Consider the following 6,000-nt stretch of genomic DNA (forward strand, 5'->3'; position numbering starts at 1 on the left):
TAGGTCCCTCAGCACAGCCCATGTCAGAGGCTCCAGCTCTGAAGAACTTAAAGATCGATGTTGCTGCCCCTCCTCTTGGCTTCAGAAGGGCTTTTGGTTCAGATGTTCAAAGCAGCCCTGGGTTATCTTTGTAGCTTCTCCAGATTCCTCCCCTAGCCTCTAGGCCCCTTGTGAAGAGAAAATGCTAAGCTATCACAGACCGCTAACTCCACCCTCCCAACCATCCACCTGCCGGCAGCCAGAGAGATCAATCAGAAAGAGTATAAACTGCACAATGTCTGCGCGTCCAAGGCCATGCCCACGTGGGAGGCCTCTTGCTCCCCACCACCGCACCTCACACGAACTGGCCTTTGCCGTAAAGGGGCTCAAGTTCAAGGAAGCTGTGTATGTGTGTGCATGCTCACCCCAAGCGCATTTGAGAGATTTGCCTTTCACTGCCCGTGTTGCAGATGATAAGGACACGTTCCCTAATTTCTGACCTGGTTGATCATTTGGGGCCATTTGTGTACTCCGGTTTAAAGTAATAATAATAATATGTAGCAGTTTTGAGCACTTTAACACTAGCTAGGTTCTTCACATGGATTACCCAATTTAATTTTCACAAGAACTTTATGATGTAAGTGCTATATATAATACACATATGATATTATACACGTATTTTATATACTATTTATAATGTTCCAGTTATATAAGGTAGAATCTGAGATGTAGAGAGGTTAAATTAAAGACTTCCAGGGAGAACTCGCTGAGGCAGAAACTTGAGTAGGGGGCTCAGAGGAGGCTGGCTGAGGAGCAAGAGACACGTTCAGGTCCCTCCCACCCCAGATGCTTGCACCATCTGATCTGGAGGGGGACGTGGGTCTTGGAAAGTACAGCACGGCCCGCCCTGCACAGTGTTAGGAGCAGGGAGGAATGGCAGTGTCCTTCAGGCTTGAGAAAGGTGTTCTGTCACACTTTGATATGGCAGATGGATTGACTTCCTGGAATTCAGAGAGGATGGGAGGGCAAACGTCTGGCAGATGGGTTACTGACGCTAGAAAACATAGGGGCTTCCTCAAGCCAGTAGTGGGCTTTTCCGGCTCACTGACAACTTTTCCCAAGACCACAGAGCCCCTGAGTTGGGACTCTGAATGTCTCTGTCTGAGAAAACTGTCCAGTGAGGTCAGCAGCAAGGAGGTCAGTTAAAAAAGTTAATTAAAAGTGGGGAGGGTATATAGCTCAGTGGTAGAGTGCACACCTTGCATGCATGAGGTCCTGGGTTCAATCCTCAGTATCTCCATTAAAATAAATAAAGTAAATAAAAACCTAATTAACCCCCCCCCAAATTAATTTAAAATGTGATAGGTTAGTTTGTATTTTTCAAATTGCTAAAACATATGCATAAGAAATTAATTCAAACAGTAGGAAATGGTGAAAACTAAATCTCTGTCCCACTTCTGTCCCCATATGGTCGCTGTTCTTGTGTACCCTTCTGGAGACAATTCACGCAGGTGTAGTCATCTCTGCAAACGTGACAAATTGTTGAAATGGGTTCTCTACCTGAGTTTCACCTGAAGTCCCAAACTCAGCAAGTCTAACAAGCGGGGGTTCAGTAAGATAACTTATAGGAAAATTAATTGGATAATTTGAATGTGGCTTCCTCTGATAGACACCTGCAGAGTCTAAATGTGAGATAGAGTGGGATGGATGAGAAGAGGAAAGGAGAGGAGAGGATGGGAGGAGAGAGAGAGGTGTGAGGTGCATTTGGAGCCAACTGTGCTTTTGCCAAAAGCAAGGGTATTGATACATACATGTTCTTATAGGCCAGATATGGGCACAAGGGGCAGAGGGATGGTCTAAAAAGATAGATCAGAAGGGGAAGGCAGCCCTAAAGACAGATAGATCCTGAAATGCCCCTAGATTGAGGGAGGGAGGAAATCAACAGCCATCCAGAAGAAAATGCAACCATACGTTACCACATTGGTCTCTAAGGAAGCCACAGAAGTACTCCTGAGAGGAAGGTCAAGTCTAGAGAAAACCAGCTTTAAACATCAACTGTGACCAGAGGAAGCCAGTGCCAGATGACAATGGTGACAGTCAAATATCCTCCTCCTTCTCTCGCATTCATCGTGGTAATCGGAATACTTTGTTCACGGACATTTTTGTTGGTAGCTACTTTATCACAATGCTCCTGGTGAGGAAGTCGATGGGCAGCATAATAAAATACTACTTGGTCTATGTAACAGGAAAGACTAGATCCAGTGGCCAGAAGCCAGACTTCAGTCTCTGCATTGGAGAGCCGTGCTCTCTCACTCAGTTTCCCAGACTCTGGCCAGTTCACATACCTGAAAACACATGACTTCAGGGGGTTGTTGGCCCTCTTGAGGAAGAAATCTGCAACAGTGCCACAGATACACTCAAGTGTATACTGTAAACATGCTCCCAAGCCTTCCCCAAGGGGATGTATAGCCATTCACCAGGGTGACTGTAAACTAAGGAAATATACATCCCTTCGGGGAGGAACTTGATACTGAATCTTAATTTTTGCTAAATCTTGCAGACTCAAAATGCCACTGTAGTTTACCAGTCAAAGAAAAGGTTAATGATGATGAAATGATAAATGGAGTTTTGGACAATCTTCATCTCACGTGGGGCCCATGACCCTTCTCTGCGGTCCGTCCCTCGTCTCTAAATGTATAATTGGCATAGATACATTCAGCAATTGACAGAATCGTCATTAGGTCCCTGACCTGTGGACTGAGAACTAATATGGAATTTCCCCTTTCTACAGGGACATTAAGCCAAAAACAATATTGCATCCTTGGTAGGGGTGGAGGGAGGATTTCAGAGATCAGCATCAAAAAGTCTTGAAAGATATAGAGGTAGTGATTTCTATCACATGCCCATTTAACTCATCTATTTGGCTTGTGTGGAAGGTGGGGGGACTTTGGAAAATTAATATGGATTATCATAAACCTAAATTAATTGGTAATTCTAGTTGCAGCCACTGTTCCAGTTGGGGTATCTTTATTGGAACAAATCAACACAGCCCCTGGCACACTGTATGCAAGTTTTTGATCTGACAATATTTTTGATTTTACCCGTGAGGCACGCTGTTGACAGGGCACCTTCCTAATGTTGTCTCAGGATTGTGTCATCTCTTCTGCTATTTGCCATATTATAGACTGGAGAGATCTTGATCATCTTAACATTCCAAAGGACATCACAGATGCATTACGTTGATAACAGCCTGCTGATTGGACCAGATAAGCAAGAAGTAGTTAGTATCTTAGAAGCCTTAGAAAGACACATGCAAGCCAGAGGATGAGAAATTAACTCCAAGAAAATACTTTGAGATTTTTTGGAGTCTAGTGGTTTGGAGAACATGGGGATATGCCCTCCAAAGTGAAAGAAAAGTTGCTGCATCTTGTAACCCTTGCCTTTAAAGAGGCACAATGATTCGGGGCCTCTTTGGATCTTGGAAGCAGTATACAACATTTGAGTGTGCTGCTCTGACCTATTTATTAATCTATTGGCTGACAGTTTTGCAAAGAGCCCAGAGCAAGAGAAGACTGCCAGGGGTCCAGGCAGCATCACAGATGCTCTGAGACGGAGCTTTAGGACCTAGCAAGTGTCTGTGGTAAATAAAGATGCCTTGTGGAGACTAGTCATCCGGGCATAGACCCTTACAGTTCTGAAGAAAAACCTTTTTTATGCGAAGAACTACCTCCATTTAAGAAACAGCTCTGGGCTTCCTACTGGGCCTTGGTAGAGTAAATTCCTGACCTCAGTAGACAGGTAACCTGAACTACCCATCATAGCCTGGGTCTTATTTGACCACAGCCAGAATATACGGATCTGGGAATCCAGAGGGTGAATGTGGGAGAAGCTCCTTTCACTACCATCCCCGATAACCCGCTCGGATGATTTTTCCTTCGTGGCCCTGTAGCTTTGGGCTTAGCTTGTTTTGAAGTCTTGATTTCAAAGGGAGAAATGCTTTCCCCAGGAAGCCACAACCACACAGTAGAGCTGGAAGTGGAGACTGAGACCTGGCTACTTTGGGCTCCTCATGACACTGAGCCAGTGGGCGAAGAAAGAGTTTATCTACTAAACTGGCTGGGATGATCAATCCCAATTACCAATAAATTCACTGTTTTGTTAAGTTAAAGTTGGTGTTCTGTCCTTTGCAACAAAGATATACAATAGGAGCTCAATAGCTACTGAATTACAGGTTAGTTTTTCTTCTGTATCTAGGCTGCTCCATTATTGGGTCACAGAATAGCATATATAATTTATGTTTTTAGTCTGGGTGGGAGCCTCCTGTCTTTTTTTTTTTTACATAGAAAAAACTTTATTTTTTTTAACATTTTTTATTGATTTATAATCATTTTACAATGTTGTGTCAAATTCCAGTGTTCAGCACAATTTTTCAGTCAGTCAAGGACATATACACACTCTTTGTCACATTTTTTTCTCTGTGATTTATCATAACATTTTGTGTATATTTCCCTGTGGGGAGCCTCCTGTCTTGATGATACCTGGAGATGCAGTCCACTCCAGGGGTGATGAGAGGGCAACCTGGACAGAGCAGCAGAGAACAGAGCCAAACCTTTGGTTGTCATTTTAAACATGAAAAAAAAAGAAAAGAGCAATTCACCAATATCATTTTGTGTTTAATTCCTTCCCCCAGTCTCTCCCCAGGACCTCTGGAAGCTTCTTGCAGTACAAAGTTAGAAACTGCTTCTTTATTTCACACCTTTGACAAGGGATAGCTTAAGGTCTGAGTCAGAGCTCTGCATGAAGCTGCTTCCCTCTACCCGTCGCCTCACTTCTCCTTGTTACAATGTCCAGTTTAATGGGTCGGTTGCCTATTTAATGGGTTGGAAATGAGGTCCCAGGTGTCTACGTCAGGGCTTTGAGACTTATCTGGTGGTACAAGTTTCACTCAAAATGAATGCACTGCGTGGTGAGGGGGATAAACATACTCGTTAGGCGAGCTAACCGATGTCCTCATTGTCACCTAACAGCATGCATTAGGTGTGTGCTTAGAATAATGTCTTTTCTACCAGCCAAATGGGAAGCTGCTCTAATGCATTTCCCTGAATTTGGCCTGCCACTATTGTAAATTACCTTGCTTAATGGACTCTGGGATTCTGTTATCTATTTGGAAATTTCTGAGCTCCTGGACAACCAAATCAAGTGCCTTAGTCCCCAGGAAGGGAAGGCAGGCTTAGAAGATTTACAGCTCTATGAACAATTGATGTCTGTTGTGTTTTGCAAACAACTTCCCTGTGGAATAAGTGCTTATGATGAGGCTGTGGGCACTTTTTTTTTTGATACGTTGCCCTGAAATAATGACAACCAGGGCCCCTAAATCCCCTCCGAAAATCAACATGCCAGGAAGGTACTTGGCAATTACTTTACCCCACCCTCACCCCAGCTGCATGTGGGCACCCTGCCCAGGCCCTCGGCAACTTTCCAAGCAGCTAAAATAGTCATAATCACTACCACCACCAGCGGAGCTCACAGCTGTAGAGTCCTTTACAGCTGATAGAAGGGTTCAGGGCCTTGTCTCACCTGTTGAGACATGGAAACTGAGGCCCAGAGAGTGAGGGCCAGAAGCAGAGTGGAGCCCGGGCCTCCTGACCTGCCTTTATCATCTTTGTTGTTCCCTACCTCCGGGATGGTTGATTTTTTGTGTTGACTTGACTGGGCGATGGTGCCCAGTTGTTGAGTTGAACATCATTCTGGGTGTTTCTGTGAGGGTGTTTTTGGATAAGACGAACCTTGAATCAGTAGACTGAGTAAATTGCCCTCCCCAGGGGACAGGCCTCCTCTAATTCTTTCCTGAGCTGACTAGAACAAAAGGCTGACTTTCTCCTAAGTAAGAGTCATCCTGCCTGATGGCCTTTGAACTGGGACATCATATTTTGGACTTGCCAGCCTCCATAATCACGTGAGCCAGTCCCTTGTAGTCAGTCTCTCTCTCTGTCATATATGTATACCTCCTGTTGGTTCTTC

This window comes from Vicugna pacos, chromosome 3, assembly GCF_048564905.1.
Source record: "Vicugna pacos chromosome 3, VicPac4, whole genome shotgun sequence".
Taxonomy (NCBI): domain Eukaryota; kingdom Metazoa; phylum Chordata; class Mammalia; order Artiodactyla; family Camelidae; genus Vicugna; species Vicugna pacos.